The sequence below is a fragment of the Piliocolobus tephrosceles genome, chromosome 7 (genome assembly GCF_002776525.5).
Source record: "Piliocolobus tephrosceles isolate RC106 chromosome 7, ASM277652v3, whole genome shotgun sequence".
NCBI classification, from domain to species: Eukaryota; Metazoa; Chordata; class Mammalia; order Primates; family Cercopithecidae; genus Piliocolobus; species Piliocolobus tephrosceles.
Genome location: NC_045440.1, coordinates 114,524,600 through 114,545,473, shown reverse-complemented (window position 1 = coordinate 114,545,473; position 20,874 = coordinate 114,524,600).

Genomic DNA, 20,874 nt, shown 5'->3' with positions numbered 1-20,874 from the left:
TATTTCAATTTTGGGGTTACTATGAACAAATTATATGCAAATTTTCTTTAACGACATAGACTCATTTATCTTAGGTAAATATCTAAGTGCAGAATGGCTGAGTCATATTGTTTTGTGTATGTTTAATATTTTAAGAATCTCCATATTGTTTTTGCAAGTAATTGTTTGTTTTAAATTCCAAGCTTTAGTGCATAAGAGTTCCAGTTGCTCTACATCTTTGCCAATACTCCTTTAAATTATCGTGATTAATTGGTGGTAATGGTATCACAGGAGTATCTATATATCAAATTTTATCAAAAGGCACGCTTTAAATGTAATTTACATACTATAACAATCATTAAAAATGTGAAGACTGCTTATTTCTATGAATTATAAAACCATTTTTTCTGTGAATTACATCTTAAAGTTTTTAAATAGAAGTATGCATTTATTTAATTTCTGCAATGTGTATGTGCTTTTCCCCCACACAGTAATTCACTGTTCGTTACAGGCTATACCAGATGAAAGAAAAATGTTTTCCTTACATGGCACGCACTGCATTTGCTTTTTTGTTTGTGTGTTTGTTTTGGACTACAATAAAATTGTGTATGTAATGAGAATAAGAGTAAGAAAATAATTTCAGAACTTCACAAGCCTCTGATCGCTAACGCAAATCTCCTGCTGGGTTATGCCACGTTGTTGATCAACAAATCTTTTACAGGTTTGGTGTTAGATTTTGATACATGGAGAGGGTGAGGGGCATCTAAATACAATCTGCTGCCCCTGGATAGTTTACCTCCAGCCTTAGGCAGCATTTTACAGCTACTCAGCGAGTTACAAACAGCAAAGTTTAAGGGCACATTTTGCTATCCGAATAGGCAGCCAGAGAGCAAGAAAGATGAGCAACATCTGATGCTCACTACTTGGTTTTTCAATGCAAATGTACTTGAATATCTATTGTAACAACCAGGAGGAGGGTGTGATCCTGCCGATAGTTGACAAGGAATCTGTTGCACTGCTGGAGGCGTTCTTATTCTAAGTGTCCAAGAAACAGTACACTGCCCAAGATGTTGGATTTGAAAGTAGGGAGCTTATGCTAGACATCTGGTAGGTCAATGTACAAGCAACAGTTTAGAAACTCTGCCATCAATAACACAGGCTATTTCATTCCATTTGGAACTCTTGTACTTTTAGAGTCATTCAAGCTGCAACATGATACCCTGTCCAATACATACGTACTCTGCAAATTAGAGCTTCACCATTATTTTCAAATATTTTATGTGATAGCTCTTACATAACAGTATCACAATTGCAGTGAAAGAAAAAAATAAATGTGGGGATTCTTTAAATGTAAATTGTGTGACACACAGAATGGCTGTAAAAATGGGTTTAAACCTGTTACCATCTATTTTGAAAAAATATGTTTTCTCAGTGGTAATTCTCAAAATGTTTGCAAGACTATTAACAAAAAGTTTATAAAAACAATTGTGTAAACCCAGTTCAAGCAAAATAACATATAAAATTGTGTTAATGGCAGCAAATGTGTTTAATATAATTTTGAAAAATCTTTATCTGCATATTTCAAACAACTTTTATTTTGACAGCTATCTTAACACTTTACATTGATCATAGTAGTATAGAATCAGGAAAATTAATTGATTTAATCACATTTATTTGTCCCACATAGACATGCTCCATATAGATAATCACACATTCTCTATAATATGTTACAGTTCGCCATCCATTTCCTATGGATGTAATGTGCAATTTGAGAAATACTATCCAAGCAAATGTAATACCAAATAATATCTCTTGAGATTATTCTTGTTACTTCCAGTCACTTGTGTGAAGATGCTAATCTTCTGAATGTTCTCTTTAGCTGACATTGTTCATCTTAAAAATGCAGGACCTCTTTGACAGAAAGGTTGTATCCGTTTCTCATTTAGAAATTACAAGATGACCTATCTAGAAAAGGAGGTGATCTGAAATATTGAGTTACTTTCCTCAAGTTTGAAATTGTTGGACATTCAATTAAATCATGGTTTTTTTTTTCCCCTAAATAATGTAATATAGTTTGAACGTTTGTCACCTCCGAATCTCATGTTGAGATGTAATTCGTAATCTCGGATGTGGGGCCTGGTGAGAGATGATTGGATAATGGGGCAGATTCCTAATGAACGGCTTAGCACCAACCTCTTGGTGATAAGTGAGTTCTTGGCCAGTCAGTTCACATGAGATCTGGATGTCTAAAAGAGTCTGGGACTGCCCCCTTCTCTCTCTTGTTCCTTTTAGCCATATAATGCACTGGCAGCTCCTTCACCTTCACCGTGATTGTAAGCTTCCCGAGGTACATGCAAGAATCAGATGTCCCCACTGTGCTTCCTGTACAGCTTGCAGAGCCATGAGTCAAAACAAAACCTCCTTTCTTTAGAAATTACCCAGACCCAGATATTTCTTTGTAGCATTACAAGAACAGATTAGCACACAATGGAAACATATAGCCAAATATTAAAATGGATTTCTGAAATAGTAATAAGGAATAATTTTTTCGATATTAATATTTTCCTCCCTAAAAGTGTGTGCAGCTTGCTTCTTAAAAAAAAAAAAAAAAAAAAAAAAAAAAAAAAAAAAAGAGCACAGTTACACAGATCTTGGTAAACTTCTCAGTTCCTAATCTTTGGTTCCATCTTCCTTCCCTATTTCTGTAAGGGTAATTCCATTCCTCCAGTTACTTAACTCAAGGTACTTAGTATCATATTGACTCGTCTATTTCCCTTATATTTATCAGAAAATACAATTGATCAGAAAATACCAATAGCTCTACATTTGCAGCTATCTTGCCTGCTGCATTGCTAATATTCAGCACTCAGGTGTAATTATTTAGTTCGTGAATTACTGCAATAATCTCCCAACAGATTATCCTATATCTTTTCTTATTCCTTACAGTCTTTTCTCAACAACAACTAAAAAGCTAAGATCATAATGTGCAAATTTGTCATATCATTTTATTCTTTGTTCAAAATCCCACACTGTCTTCCATTTTACCAAGAGTAAAAACAAATTCCAAACTCCTAATAATGATTTATTTTAGGCCAAGGAATGATATATCTTATTTTTTTAACCTTATGACATCTTTACTAATACACAAATTAGGTCACAATGTTTCAACTATTTGGAACTGTTAAAATTTCCAGCCAATACAAATAATACCCACATTAGGGGATTTGATTTATTATTCCCTTTGCCTAGAATATTCTATTTTCAGATATCCACTTATATTAGAACCTCTCCTCTTATAAATCTTGGTTCAGATGTCACCTTTTCACTGATTCTTATCAAGCTCTCAGCATTTCTGTTACTTTTGTGGCTATTAATTCTTGTATAATAGAAACATAATTTATTAAAATATGATTTATTTTTATATGTATTTACTGTTTAATATCTGTTACATTAAGAGGGAGACACTATGAAGAAAAATAAATTATTTGATTATTTTACTCATTGGTGGATTCCCTGCACATAGAAACATCTCTTGCCTAGAAAACCTACTGCATACACTTTTTCTGAATAGATGAATAAATGCAGAGATGAATAATGCATTTTAGAAGGAAATGTGTCTTTCTAGCTCATTTAGTGATTTAACCAATGATCTGCTCAATTAGATTTCATTTAAGAGCCAGAAGAGGAATATGGAGGTAGCATTTCTTAAGTATATCTCTGGAATAGGCGAGTGAATTTTTCTTGTAATAATTAACTTTTCTCTGAAGAAATTTCTGAAGAAAAATCACTAGAAATAGAAATGTATACATATTTGGTCTTATACACAAAACTTAAACACGAAAAGAGTAGAGTTTAGAGGAAAACGGATAATACAGAGTTCTGACTTAGCACACGATTTGACTAAACCCCATGGCGTCGATCACAAGGACGTGGAACTATGAGAAAAAAAAAAAAAAAGAAAAAACCTAAAATCACAATTTAATTTAATTTCTCTCCACTCAATGAAAGATAAGAAGGACTTTGCTGGAATAAGTAATTAATACTTCAAAAATATTTATTTTCTATAAGGCAATAATTGTTAGGCAGAGGTAGACATTTAAAGTTCTAAATCTTATTTTACAAGAAGAAAATGTAATCAGGTGAGTTATTAGGATAAGCATTTACATTCAAGGAGACTACTCAATAACTGTTTTTGTTCCACATTTTGCCATGATACTATTACTACTTCTCTAAGAACGCTAGTTCCCTCTGAAATTGATGCCCTCACAATGGGCTTTTCAGAGAAATTTCTTTCAGCTGCTGTTTCTAGAAACAATTTTAGTCACTTCCTTCCTATAATTCTTTAGTCACAAATAGTTGAAGATTCTTAGAAACTTGATGTCTTTGCATTTATAAGAGGCAAAAAATAGCAACCTCTTAGTTCCTTTCTCCCCTCCAAACTGTGATGTGGTCACATCTAATTTGATCACTAGGAAAGTGACAACCTGAACAAACAGGTCACAGAGAATTAAGACTTTTTCTCTAACGATACTAAGTGAGAATTGATGAAAGTCTTCTACATTTAATTATTTAAAACTATGCCTACCTAGAGGCACACACTATTATTCATTATTCAGTGATAAGGATATCTAGAGAGATTCTCTAAATTAATGAAGTTTGTATAATTAGAAGATTGGACAGTCAATATTCAGGCCCACGTTTCCCTGAGCCAGACAAAATGATTCCTCCCCTCCTGACTGTATTATCTGCAATACTTGGATATAAATGAATATGTGGTCCTACCAGGCTATCATGTCTACCTTGTTTTTCCACATGAAGCTTATGCTATCAGTGTGCCCAATCACAAGTCAGGTTCATAGAGAAACATTAAAACTTCATCTTTAATAGCTGTATAAGTGAAAGGCCATTAATGAGCTCTAGGAATAAATTTGAGAGATATTTTTCTTGAGAGCAGGTTAAATATTTTAAATTGTAGGCAAAGTAACTTATGTAGCAGTGTCGAAACTTCTGAGTTAAAGACCCAATTAAAAATCTAGACAAAATAAAATGTTCCTATAGATAATCGCTAATTAATATGTCATGAAAATTGTTACTTTATATGATTAACTGAAGTACTAGGCAATTAAATAAAATTTCAAAATCGATAGACTCCAGGCAGTAGTGGTGAGGGGAGCTGCCACACAAAGTACCCATCTCAGCAAGCAGTCTCTGTCCAACACAGCCACAGCAGATACAGCCAGCACATGTTCAGTCTTGGAAGCCTCTTCATCCTTATAGCTCTGAGATTTCCTTGCCCACTGAGAGATACCCTGTGGGATAACCCACTCTGACCCTTAAGGCAGGACAAATAAGACCAATTGGGACTTACTAGTGAGAGCCACAGTCAGAGCCACTTAAACCAAGCAGACAAAAATAGCACTGCAAATGTTTGGAACTTAAATTGTCATTGAAAACAGTTCAAATAAGCAGGATAAACATGTATGCTAACCTAAATAGGATACCTGTCCAATATAATAAAAGACTTATATAGTGCCAAACGCTTCCTAATATAATAGGTAAGTGCCCAGGATATACTTGAAAATTCTTCATCATACCAAGAACCAAGAAAATCTCAACTGAATTAAGACAGGACAATTAACTGACATGAACACAGAAATTAAACAGTTGTTGAAATTTTCTGACAAGGATTTTTAAAAAGTTATTATAAAAATGCTTCAACAATCGATTTTTATAATTGATTTTCTTGAAATAAAAAAATCAGAAATTCAGAAATTCTGAGTAAATATTTCTGAGTAAATATTATAAAAATAGCTAAATAAAAATTATAAAACTAAAAAGTAAATACCAGATGAAACAATTTTCTAGATGAACTCAAGAGAAGAGTAGCGTTGACAGAGAATAGAATCAGAGAACTTGAGGATAGATCAACAGCATCCATCCATCTGACCAACCAAAAAACAGACAGAAAAAAAAAAAAAAAAAAAAAGACAGGAACATGTGAAAAACAACCACCAAGATTCAACATTTATATTATTTAACTTTCAGAAGAGACAAATACTGTAATGGTTAAATATTTTCTTTTCTTTTTTTTCTTTTTTTCTTTTTTTAGACAAGAGTCTCACTCTGTTGCCCAGGTTGGAGTGCAGTGGCGGGATCTCGGCTCACTGCAACCTTTGCCACTGGGTTTCAAACTATTCTTTTGCCTTAGCCTCTCGAGTAAGTGGGCCTACAGGCGCACGCCACCATTCCCAGCTAAGTTTTTGTATTTGTTTTTTTGTAGAAACGGGGTTTTGCCATGTTGGCCAGGCTGGTCTTGAACTCTTGAGCTCAGGGGATTCACCTGCCTCAGCCTCCCAAATGCTGGGATTACAGGCGTGAGCCATTGTGCCTGATCTGGTTAAGCATTTTCTAATTTGATGAAAAACACAAACCTACAGAGTTAAAAATCTGAACGTACCCCACACAACCCCCAAATAATGCCAAGAGATGTTTAATTGTATTTTTAACACAATTTTAAGACAAAAAAAGAAAGAAAAAATCTGAATTCTGTGAGAGATACATGTGTTACCTGTAAGACAGTACCAATTCTAGTAAGAGTAGTTTCTTCATCTGAAGCCGTAGAGGCCAGAAGAAAGCAGTACAACATTTTTCAAGTGTTAAAATAACTTTTCAACTGTGAATTCTATAACCATCAAAACTATCTTTCAGAAATAAAAAGTAAATAAAAACATTCTCAGACAAAGGAAAATTAGATTGCTTTGTCACTAGCATATACCTAAAAGAAAGTTTTCAAAACAGAAATGCAATAATAATAGAAATAATTTTGAAGCATCTGGAAGAAAAAAAGAGCAACAGAGCAGAAATATGTCTGCATAAAAGTAGTAACCTCTTCTCAGGAGTTTTATAAATTGTATTTGATAATAATAATTAGATTATAACACTAGATGATACTCATCGTAATAATACTTAAAAGTAGGGTCACTAATTGAACTTTAATGGAAGTGACTATTGAAAGTGACAAAATGTCAAAACCATCAAACGGTAATTAATCATATATGTAAATCATACCCAGAGCGACCAGTAAAAAGAAAATATACAAAGAAATATAATGAGAGACACAAAAAATCCTGTTAAGTAACTCCCAGGAAGGCAAGAAAGAAGAAACAGTGGAAAAAGAATCAGAAGAAGCGAAAAACAAATCATGAGAGACAAACTTAAGAGAAAAAAAAATTCTGGTACAAAATTTGAAATCTAAAACTGAAACATTAAATAATAAAACAATCTTTAGCCAAAACAATCTAAGAAAGAAAAACTTAGAGTTTTTAAAGGGTAAACAAAATAGAAGAAGGAAATATGCTAAATTATTAAGGAAATACATTTTAATTGGAGACTTTTAAAAGTAAATCCAGGTAATGTATTTTGTATGTGTCTATAAATATTTGAATGAATACTGTATTTTTCCATTGGGAACTTTTTAAGCCTATTTAGAGTTGTAATATCATTCCTACATTCTAATTCTAGAACATTTTTAACACTCCAAAAAAAAACAAAAAACAAAAAACTACATACTCATTAGCAGTAACTCCTTATCATTGTCTTTTCCTCTCCACATACAACTACTTGTATGGTCATAGACGACCATTGCCTATAGTAATCAATTGACTAATCAATTGCCTGGTATCACAGTCAATCATTAATCTATTTTCTCTATACATATATAGATTTGCTTATTCTGGAGATTTTATATAAATCAAATCATACATTACACAATCTTTTATGACTGCCTTATTTTATTTAGAATAATGTTTTCAAGGTTCATTCATGATGCATCTTGTATTAATACTCTATTCATCTTCTTTTGGAATAATATTCTGTTTATGAATATATGACATTTGGCGAATCCATTTATCAGTTGATAGATATTCGGGTGGCTTCTATTTTTGGCTACTATGAATAATATATGAACATCCATGTAAAAGTGTGTTTGTTTGTTTGTTTTTGGTGCATATATGCTTTTCTGTCTCTTGAATATACACCTAGGAAGAGATTCTGTGTTTAACATGTTGGTAACTGGCAAATTCTTTTCCCAAATGGCTGGAACATTTTATAATCCTACCATCAGCGCATGAGGGTTCCAATTACTCCACATTGTCTCCACAGCTTGTCTCCTTTTTTAATTATACACATCCTTGTAGAGTCCAGCCCTACTGGCTCCATGGGTTTTTTCTCTTCAGGTACAGAGATGAAAGATGGTAGAAATAAAGACACAAGACAAAGAGATAAAAGAAAAGACAACTGGACCCGGGGAACCACTACCACCAAGACACGGAGATCGGTAGTGGCCCCGAATGCCTGACTGCGCTGCTATTTATTGTATACAAGGCAAAAGGGGCAGGGTAATGAGTGTGAGTCATCTCCAATGATTGATAAGGTCACGTGAGTCATGTGTCCACCGGACAGGGGGCCTTTCCCTTTTGGGTAGTCGAGGCGGAGAGAGAGGACAGCTTACGTCATTATTCTTCTATGCTCTTGTCAGAAAGATCAAAGACTTTAATACTTTCACTAATTCTGCCACGGCTATCTAGAAGGCGGAGCCAGGTGTACAGAGCGGAACGTGAAAGTGGACCAGGAGCGTGACCACCAAAGCACAGCCTCACAGGGAGACCATTTAGACCTCTGGATGGTGGGGGTGGGCTTCACTGATGTCAGGCCTTCCTCAAGAGGTGGTGACGCACAGTCTTCTCTAACTCCCAGGGGGAAAGGGAGACTCCCTTTCCCAGTCTGCTAAGTAACGGGTACCTTCCCAGGCACTGGCGCTACCGCTAGACCAAGAAGCCCTCTAGGGGCCCTGTCCGGGCGTGACAGAGGGCTCACACTTGCCTTCTGATCACTTCTCACCATGTCCCTTCAGCTCCTATCTCTGTACGGCTTGGTTTTTCCTAGGTTATAATTGTAGAACAGAGATTATTATAATATTGAAATAAAGAGTAATGCTACAAACTAATGATAAATAATATTTATATATAATCATATCTATATTCTATTTCTAGTATAACTATTCTTATTCTATGTGTTTTGTTATACTGGAACAGCTTGTGCCCTGGGTCTCTTGCCTTGCTTGGCACGTGGGTGGCTTGTCGCCCACACATCCTAGTGATTATGATGTATTGCTGTCATTTTCATTTTCATATTGACTATTTTTGTATTGCTTAAATGTACTTGACATACTTATAGAAGTGACATTTTGAAATAGAAGACTTTTTAAAACATGTTTATTAAAACAAGAAAGAAGGACTAGAAAGAATGATGCCAAAGGGAAAGAGCTGTATGGTTATTACTAAATTAGTACTCTTTTCAGGTTTAGGAAAATCCAATTACCCATCTTACTAAAGATAACATTTGCTTTCTTTTAGCCCATTCAGACATGTCAAGGGAATAAAACATTATTTTCATATGTTTTCTCATAAAATGAACTCAAGTATATTAAATTATGAGATACATTATTTACACATAATAAAGGTCTAAAATAACTCTAAAATAATATTACTGTATTTATTTTACAATTTTAGATTTCACTGGAAAACTTCATCTGAAGCAGATTTTCTCTATATTGTAATGTATTTCCAGAAGAGCTGAACATGTATCCATCTCTATTAAATATAACTATTTAAAAATTTTTTCTGAACCCCCCTAAAAAAACACTTAAGAAAGATGTTCTGCAAAAATCATCCGCGAACTTCTCCAGTTGAAGCGGCAATGGGTACCACTCCTTCCAGGCCTTTAGTCCTAGACCATGTATTGTATCTCCTTTGATTTTCAATTATCATCTATTTCTTGAGGTCATTTTATGGTACCCTACATGCCATTTAAAATACTCAATCTTTCGTAAGCCTTCTAGATGTCATACGATATTGTAATATTTCTGGATACAGCTAACTCTTCAATACTCATTTGTATCACTAAGATAACCAAACAAGCTTGTAGCCTGTTGAGACCTTTAAGGAAGCGTAGAGTTTTGGGAGATATATTGCATACTCGGAGCATGTGAATGCAGCACAGACACAGAAGGAACCTGAGCTTTAGTAAATTAGAGAAGAAAGACAAAAACTGGAAAATGCTGTTGAAAATTGCTAAATGATGTAAAGTAGGACCATAAAAATAGATATGAACTGCATCAGTGAAATTCCTATCTACATTTCTAACTGGATATTTATCAGGACTGATTTAAATTAGAATAATCTCTTCTCAAACTAAATATTGAATCGTCTTGTCTTGTTCATTTTCCAAAGTTAGCATTTTACTTAGCAAACATGATTATGTTACTCAACTGCTAAAACCATCAATTAGCTTCTGCTTCCTCTAATCTACCTCTAAAGCATATTTATTTATTACGCCAGGCATTCATTTGGTGAATTGTGAATAATGCAGTGTTTCAAAATGTGTGTACATCAAAGATCTTGCATGACCTTGCCAGTGTTTACTTCTCCATTTTAAGACTCTTTTTCTTTCAATCATTCCAAACTTCAGATCTTACATCACAACTCTATCAAGAAATTGCATGGGGACTGGAGTCAAAGGGCCAGTTCTCCTCCTTCCATCCTTAATGCACAAGTAGTTTTTCTTGATCTTCATTTTACTCATTTCAATAAGAAAATTTTACTAGTCTTGTAGGCAATGACCTGTACCAACATAATTATTTAAAGTAATTTGTAGCATATGTCCAAGCAAAGAGCTGCAATTTAAATAAGGCTATTTGCAAAGGGGAATTTGCTTTTCCTTTCCCTACATTTCAGGTATTAGTAAATCTTTTATTTTTCATATACTGATATAATATGCTTCATGTGCACCTATATATTTGCATGTATACTGATAATCTATTAATCGCTGCACATTTTATATAGCTAAGTATTTTTATTTTCAAAATTCTTTTGAAGCATTCCAGAAAATTGTGGTGCTCTATGAAGAAGATCAAGTATTTTCGCCTGGTGCGGTGGCTCAAGCCTGTAATCCCAGCACTTTGGGAGGCCGAGACGGGCAGATCACGAGGTCAGGAGATGGAGACCATCCTGGCTAACATGGTGAAACCCCGTCTCTACTAAAAAAAATACAAAAAACTAGCCGGGCGAAGTGGCGGGCGCCTGTAGTCCCAGCTACTTGGGAGGCAGAGGCAGGAGAATGGCCTAAACCTGGGAGACGGAGCTTGCAGTGAGCCGAGATCTGGCCACTGCACTCCAGCCTGGGCAACAGAGCAAGACTCCGTCTTAAAAAAAAAAAAAAAAAAAAAAGATGAAGTATTTTCTTATTTTTGAAGACATTGCAGAAATAAATGAAACAACATCTAGATAAGTACAAAAGGTTGATTACTATTAATATAAAAGCACAGCTTTCTGAATGATTTCCTGTTATGAGAAAAGAACACTTAGGAAAGTAATTGACAATTACTTATATGTTCATTTATTTAAAATATGTTGAAGACCTAGTAAACTATTAACATATTAATATAATCTGATTATCTATTTCACTAATTAATACTCTTAGATATATACATGATAATATATAATAATAAGTTACTCTTTAGTTTTTTTTTTTGTCCATTTTGAGAGTTTTCTATTCTCAACTATACTCCCCAGGCTAGAGGGGAGATGGTATTATTGGAAAATGGAAACTTTCAGAACCCTTTAAATCACACTAAGCAAGTAAGTGTCTACTCCAATCTCTTCCCATTTCAAAGTTGCATAGGAGAAAAGAACACCCTTCTGTTAGGTCAAAAGGCTCATGTTAGGAACTCTGTACTATAAAGCAAACAATTATTGAATCTCTGTAGGTTTAAAGGCCAAAGATAAAAGGATGTACTAGACCTCTGAAATTCTGAAACATTCCAAATATTTCATCACTAAAGAGGACAGAGCACTGGTGATATTACCATTCTAAATACTTTATTTTTTTTTTTTTTCCCCTGAGATGGAGTCTCACTCTGTAGCCCAGGCTGGAAGTACAGTGGCAGGATTTTGGCTCAAGCAACCTCGGCCTCCTGGGTTCAAGCAATTCTCCTGCCTGAGCCTCCCAAGTAGCTGAGACTACAGGAGCCCACGACCACACTGGCTAATTTTTGTATTTTTGGTAGACACAGGGTTTCATCATGTTGACCAGGCTGGTCTCAAACTCCTGACCTCAGGTGATCCACCTGCCTCTGCTTCCTATAAATACCTAATTCTAAATAAAACCAGAAGTTTTGAAAATAAAGCAGGCAACTTACTTATTAGACACAAACGTGGACCTTTACATAGTGAGAAAACAATCAAAAGATATTCCAAATAATTCAAAAGGTTTAGAAGCACTGTACAATACATGAAATTTATGTAAGTAATGTGCTTTAGCTTAATTGATACATACGTTTAGCATTACATCTTAATGATCAGCTTTTAAGTATAACCTTGGAATAAAGGTGATTGATAAGTTAACTGATAAAAGTTTTAAACATTGCCTTTCTTAAATTATGGTTAACAATATTACACCTAGCATGTCATTGTCACATAATCAATTTTGATGGACACAGGATTTATAATTCTATAATGAAATATAAGATATTTTTTAAAAAGATGCTTCTATTAACCTACATTTGAATGACTTTCAAGTGCTTTACTCATAACACTAAATTAATGACATTAGTGTCATTTTCTCAGCAAGAAATCATCAAAGAAAGGCTTAAATGTAGGGGGGAAAAGGCTTTTATTCAAGCACACAACTTCAATAATACAAGGGGAGTGTACCCAATTACCAGTAGGCAAATTGGTTTTTGTAGACATGTTCTATTATGGTCAAACTTTCTCCAGTGTGAATTTTCCGGCCAAAGATATCAAATATAGATATACACACATAGTGCCATTGTCTAATGAATTTCATAGGATTTGGTGACAGATGAAAAACACTTCTGTTACATGAAAGCAAGAGCTACATTCCTATCCATCATGAGTTTAAATAAGTCATTGAATTTTTAGTTATGTTATATTTTATATAGGTTCCTGAGACTTGCAGAATTCAGTGAGAGGAACATTAAACCTATAAATTACCATTGAATTGCATTAATATTAAAATACTGTGTGTGTGTGTGTGTGTATGTAAGCTACACAGAATTTATGTTTGAAAAGATGCAAAATAACTAAAAGAATAAGCTAAAAGTAAGATTTTGTAAAGATAAAGGAGGGGAATTATCTATATCTGTATCCTAGGATCTCAATTTCTATCTAGATAAATGTATTTGTAGGCAGATGTAGACAGATATAGATACAGAATAGTGTTTTATTACTTGGAAAGATGTATGTTATCCCTGTTTTTAAAATTACCAATTTTAAAATTAATTGCACTAAAGAAATCATGTCCCATTAGTGAGAGTTATCAAAGAAATGATGAAGATTAGTCCACAGTTTTGGTCTTACAATCCTATTTATTTTTTGGTAAAACTACAAACATTCTCATTCTAAAATCGATTTTAGTACTCATTCTTCTTCAGATTAAGTGTAATAATGGTTCTGACTTTATGTTTTTAGGTATATTTACCTGTAATCATTTAAGTTTCACCTCTTCTTCTTCTGGTTCTGCCCCACCTCAAGGCAAGCTAATACAAAAGCCTGGGTGCTCACTCCTTTGTCACTGGTGGGAAGGTTAACCACATAAGCACCTAACCTCACACAGCTCCACAGAAACCATAACCCAGTCACCCAATCATCTTTTCCCAGTCTCTCCCACAAGGTGCACTTTTGTACCAGCTTGGGAAACCTGCATTATTCTCTCCACAAAGTTTCAAAATGTTGGTCATTAAACTTCTTAACTCCTCTTGGGGTGTGTGTGTGTGTGTAGCATCAGTCTCAATATCTAAACCAAATTTTGGCTAGAAATTCATCCTGACTCTGAAAAGTTGCTCTAATAGTGAGAACCTTACATTCTCACATATTTTGTTAAATACAACAATTATTAACATTTATATTATCATAATTTGATTTAATACTAATTTTGATGCAATTTAAATCATATAACTAAAGCAGAGCTATAATTAAAAATAGAAAACATATCAAAGTATGGACTTAATGTATACATAAACTTAAAGCATCTCTTAAAAAGCTACAGTTGCAATAAAATAACACATTGCCATAACATAAAGCTAATTCCATTACATTGAAAAAAATGCCTGAAATGAATATTCAATTTTAATTTTATTTATTTGGCAAAATGGTAAAATAAACACATTAGGAATATGCACTATAATTACTGATTTCCACAATATGACATGGCAGAATTTGTAATTTGCATAAGCAATCTGCATCACAATCTATGAGTCTAATGTGTTTCATTACATAACTATTAATATTGTAAACATATGACTCCAGTAAAATTATAAAATTTATAATTATGATAATTTCAATATTAATTTCTCTATGCAATGATTATTTTTAAACAGATAAAAAGATTTTTAGCCTGAATTAAGAAATGCTAGCTTTTTATGTTATTTATTTTTAAATTAAGTTTTACAAAGACAAAATCAACGTAATCACTAATAGAAATGAGTTGAAATAGAACAACTCATAAAAAATGAGTTTTGCTATAAACTCATAAAAAAGTTTGCTATAAAATGCAATTTATTAATTCATTATGCCACCTTGGTGATTTCAGTATTTACATAACTATAAAAAAGGATTTATTTTAGTCATAAAATATTAATACCTGATATTAATACCCAAATGTTCCTCTCTGATCATTAGATTCATAGCCAACTACCTATTTCAACATTACTTAGGTATCAACTAAACTTTTTAAACTTAGTGTGTCCAAAATTTAACTTCTACTGCAAGTTTCTATTTCTCTGCAATTGCAACTCTTTCTGTAGTGTGTAAACCCAAGTAGTTGTAATCATTCTTGTTAAATTTTCACCTCTATTCCTCTATTCAAGCCATGTTGTGGCTTGAACATGTTCTCTTTAAAATTCAGATGTTGTGATTTTGATAGTGTTAAGACATAGGGTCTTTAAAAGGTGATTGGGCTGTGAGGATTCCTCCCTTGTGAATGGAACTAAGGCCCTTGTAAGAGGGATTTCACACATTATTTGGCTAGTTTGCCCTTCTGCCTTCTGCCATGTGAGGACACAGCAAGAAGGTCCTTACCAGATTAAATGTAGGCATTTTGATCATGCATTTTCCATATTCCATAACTGTGAGAAATAAATTTATATTATTTATAAGTTACCTGGTCTCAGATATTTTCTTGTAGCAAGACAAATGGACTAAGACAACATTATATGTCCATTAGTCTGCCATCTACTACTTACACCTCTATTCCCAAAATATGTCCAAAATCTGACCAGTTCTCAAACCCTTGAATTTTGCCACATTATGAGCTAAGCCAACATCACCGCTTAAAATGATCCTTGAAGATCCATCTTGGTGGTCTCTTTTTTTCATTGCTACTATGCATATCTCAACTCTTCAGCAAAATTGTTTGCTTTATATGCCATGTCACTACTACTGTATTTGTTTCCTCTAGTTGCTTTAACAAATTACCAAAAACTTGGTGGCTTAAAAACAAAAGGAAGGTATTCTTTTACATTTCTGGAGTCTCACATTCCCTCCACAGGCCCTAGGGAAGAGTGCTTCCACACTGCGTCTAAATTCTCAGGGCTTCTGGTGTCCCAGACTCTGCTTCCATCTTCACATAGCCTCCCCCTCCTTTACTTGTGTCTTTTCTATGTGTCTCATATAACAACACTTGTCATTGGGTTTAGATCTGATGCAGCTAATCCATGGTGACCTCATCTCATGATCCTCAATTAATTATGTATTCAAAGACTCTTTTTCCAAATAAGGTCATATATACAGAATATAGGATGATTTGGATGTATCTTTTAAGGGCCATGATTGAACCCATTGTAACAACTGTTTATATATTTATTTCATCTGAAATTTTTCTTTCTCTTTTCTCCCTTTCTCTGTTCCTCCTTCATTTCCTTTCTTCCTTGGACTTATTGACATGAATGAGGCAATTGCATCACAAAATCTAAGGGAATAGACACACATACAGCTAATATTCAGAATAAGTAACATTATAAGATATGTTTTAAAAACAATGAACCAAATACCAATATTTTTAATAAAGACAAGATCAGAATTACTAATTTTTTTTCAAGTGCTCTAAGATAGTTCTTTTTTATATAAGTCAGTTTCAGGTTTCCCTAATTCTCTCTCTCATATGCAAAACAATGTCAAATTGACTCACTACAGTCTTAACTTTTGTTAAAGGTCAATAATTATCTTTGTCTATTTCACCACATAATACAACATATAGCATTGACGCAAAGAATGCACTAAAGGATGCACACAAATGAAGGAATTGGGACATGAGTTTCTTCTTAAGGAAATTATTCTCCATTCTTTGAGAAGTCAACTGAATAGGATGAAGAAATTGCTTTATATTATCAAGTTTTAAATTTTGTGTTTACTTATTTACTTTTGTTGTTACTTAAATCAACTTTAAAATAAAATTCAATTTATATTTTAGTACAAAATGGTGCACAATTCTTACAAAAATAAAATAAAAAAATAAAGCCTGCCTAAAAATGGAGGGAGAGTTTTACAAGAAAAAAGAAGTACAATTCAGAGAAATTAATCAGGAGAAGAGATTCTTCCAATGATATTTTCATAGAATACATCTCCATTTAGAAAAGATTTGCCAAAATTTTTGAGCACCAAGGATATATCAGGCCTTAAATAGCATTACATTTGAATCCATGAAGCATAGTATCTCTGAAATTATTGTTTTTTTCTGTATTTATCGGATCAAAGGCAAAAACTTTGTTTATTTACTCTCTTACAGCTCAGGAGGCTCACATTTCTTCCAGAAACCCCACAAGTAATGTTTGGTGAACTAGGAATGTTTAGAAAGGCAATGTAGACTATCTAATAATTATTTAAATATACCTATTCTGTTTATTTTCTCCTTTTACCTGCATACACACACACACACACACACACACGCACACACACACACACACACACTTTTTCCCATATATTACAGGAGTGACTCTTTCAAAGCCATCTAAAACTTCCGACAGATTGATTGTGGATATAGAAACAAAAGGGCAAAATTTCCCCATTCTCAGAGCCTTAATATCAATATATTTCCGGTATTTTTATTCTCATTAATCAATACAAAACCCAATACTTATTGTACCAATGTACAGATGTACAGCATACTGTGCTAATTGATAGGGTGCAACAGAGAACATGACAGATGGTGTTCTTGTTCTGCTTAAGCACATGCTATAGTGAGGAAAAAAGGAAAACAATTATTTAAAGCATTTAAATACATTATTTAAATAAATAAAAATCACCATTAGTTTTATGAAATAAATAAATTGGGTTCTTTGATGACGACAATCAAAAGACTAATCCCTTAAGTGTCCCTAAGAAAACAGAAAGTCTCCATGTAAAAGGTATATTTATGCAGTATATGTAGAAATTTGAAAGGTGAGAACAAGCCAGGAGTAAGAAGATATGAGGGGTGATAAACACACATGCATACTCAAACACACACACACACACAGACACGCACATGCATGTATATTAAATAGTTGTAAAATCCAGGCGAGTTGTTTTAATTGGGACAACCTAAGATCTATATTTATTTTTTATCAAATCACATACCTATAAATAACATAACTATGAGAAAAATCTGTGAAATTGTTACAAGTTTTAGAGATATTAAAAATTGTGTTCAAAGGAAAAACTCACTTGTAAAGAAGCAAAATATATATGACTAATTTTTACATTTTATGGAAATATAGATGAGACTAAAAACCATGACAACAAAGAAATACATGGCATAAAATCATGTAAGGTCTTTAAAAATTTTGTATTAATAAACAAGTAAAAAATTAAACATCAATGTATCCCTGCCACGAAAATGTTTACTCTTTGAAATATAAAACAATTTATTACATTAGATATCTAGCTTTTTTTTTTTTTTTTTTTTTTTTTTTTTTATGGAGTTTCACTCTTGTGGCCCAGACTGGAGTGCACTGGTGTGATCTTGGCTCACTGCAAACCTCTGCTTCCCAGATTTAAGCTTTTCTCCTGCCTCAGCATCCTGAGTAGCTGGGACTACAGGCATGTGCCAACAGGCCTGGCTAATTTTGTAATTTTATTAGAGATGAGGTTTCTCCATGTTAGTCGGGCTGGTCTCAAACTCCCGACCTCAGGTGTTCCACCGGGGATTACAGCCTCCCAAAGTGCTGGGATTACAGGTGTGAGCCACCGTACCTGGCATATCAGTTTTTAAATAGTGAAGGTACAACCATGCAAATATATCATAGATATCAAGTCAGTGACAATGATACATAATTAGAGAATAGTTGGGACACTTCTCAGGGTATTTTTCCAGCTTTACTGAGGTACAATCGACAAATGAAAATTGTATATATTTGAAATGTAAAATATGATGTTTTTATATACATTGTAAAATAATTACCACAATCAAGTTAATTAACACATCCATCATCTCACATAGTTGTCCTATGTTGTTGCTGTTGTGAACCCTTAAGACCTACTCTCTGGAGGCTGGTTAATGGTACAAACATACAGTTAGGTAGAATAAATAAGTTTCATTGTTAGCAGAATAGCAGAATAGGGTGACCATCAGTAAAAACAATGTATTGTATATTTCAAAATAGCTAGCAGACAGGGCTTGAAATGTTCCCAACACATAAAAATGCCAAATACTCAAGGTGATGTAAATATTCTGACTTGATCATTACACATTTCATGCATGTAACAAAATATTATAAATATGTAAATAGTACATATCAATTAAAAATGTGTTCAACAAACTGTATGTAGATACTTTAAAACAATAATAAATTGAGGAAACATATATAGCTTTAGAGAGTAAGAAACATATTAGTCAATTATAGTGTATGGCACTTACGTGAAGAACAATCTAATTTAAAAATCACATTTCAACAACAGGGAAATTTTGAATACTGACTACATAGGTTTATAGATTAAAGAGTGCTATATTATAATTCTTTAAAGAGTTTTTAATCTTTTAGAGATACATACTGAACAGTTTGCTACTGAAATGTATGGGATTTTGTTAAAAATGAGCACAAAATAAATAAAATAAATAAAACAACGTTAGCCTTGGAAAAACACATTATCTTAACAAATTTGAAGTAAATATTATTATCTACAGTGACTATACTACATGTTAGAATTCCAGAACTTATTAACCATATAACTGAAAGTTTATATTCTGTAAACACAACTTATGCACAATTATTACAATATGAGAATATTCTGAAATTGACTATAGGTTTACCTCTACTAGTGAGTTTTATACTTTCATGTGTTTTCATGTTGTTACTTAGTATCATTTAGTTTCAATCTGAAGAACTCCATTTAGCATTTCTTGTAAGGCAGGACTAGTGGTGATGAACTCCCTACAAGTCACCAAAAAAAAAAAAAAAACAAAAAGACGGCTTTTATTTATCTAAAAATGTCTTTACCTCTCCTTTATTTCTGAGAACAGCTTTGCCAGATACAGTTTTCTTGGTTGACAGGCTTTTGTTTGTTTGTTTGTTTGTTTGTTTGTTTTGTTAGCACTTTAGATAATCCTACCCCTTCCTGGCCGAATCTATCCTCCGGTTTCCTGATTATTCTGATTATTCTGCTTGATTGATTCTGCTGCTGAAGATCTGCACTGATTTTTTTTTTTTTTTTTTTCAGTTATGCCATTATTTTCTTCAACTCTAGGATTTCTGTTTGGTTCTTTTTCATGGTTCCTATTTCTTTTCATTAAATTTCTAATTTTGTTCATGCGTTGTTTTCCTGAACATTGTTTAGTCATCTAGCTACATAATTTTGGATCACATTAGACTTCTTAAAGATGAGTATTTTGAATTATTTGTCAGGCAATCTGTAGAGCTCCATTTCTTTGGTGTTGATTACTACTTGGGCTTTATTAGTTTCCTTTAGTAGTTTCATGTTTGTCTGATTTATCATGATTCATTTAGCCTTACATTGATGTCTATGCCTTGGAAGGAGCAAACACCTCTTCCAGTGTTTACAAACTTGTTTCAGCATGAAAATGACTTCTCCTTTCAGGTTCCTGAGCTGATGTAATTGCCTCTGTAATCATAATAAACTGTGGTCAAAGCTGGTCGATGCAACTTTTGGTGGGTCTGCAGTTAGTTCTTTGCTTGGCAAACCTGTTACCAGGGACTAGGGCAGCTGTGGATCCTGTCTGGACCTTGGTAGGCTGGCTGCCTCCAGGACCTTGTTCAGCAGGGCTAATACTGGGACAAGGGCCTGCTTCAAGGTCTGCAGTTGGTCAACAGGTACAGGGGTCTGACACCAGGCCATGGATAGGTGTGGCTCTCACCAGACCCTTTGGTAGGTCCGTGGTTGGTCAAGACTGGCCCAAGACCGTGGCTAAAAGGTACTGGGACCAAGTTACAAGGGTTCTTTAGGGTGTACAGTGTGTAGGCCTATCTCCAAGGGCACAGATGGGCATGCTTCCTGCTGGCTTCCTAGGGTACTTGCCTTAAATGGTGTTTCAGTGATTTTTAAACATATTCTATTGAATTGTTCTGTGGTATAGTTAATTATTTATAGGAATAATCAATGCCTTTGTAGTAGTTAAAATACCCAAACTCTGAAATAATAATCTAGTCATAATTTTTATAAGTACAAAACCAATGTAATTATTATCTCTGCCTACCAATAAGTTAGTTTAATGGAGAAAATACGTAAAGAAATAACTATCATATAAAGTGATAAATTCTACTACGGTTATAAAGCAGTTTTTGGGAATATAGGGTTATGGTTAGCCTGGTTTAGATAAGACAGAAGT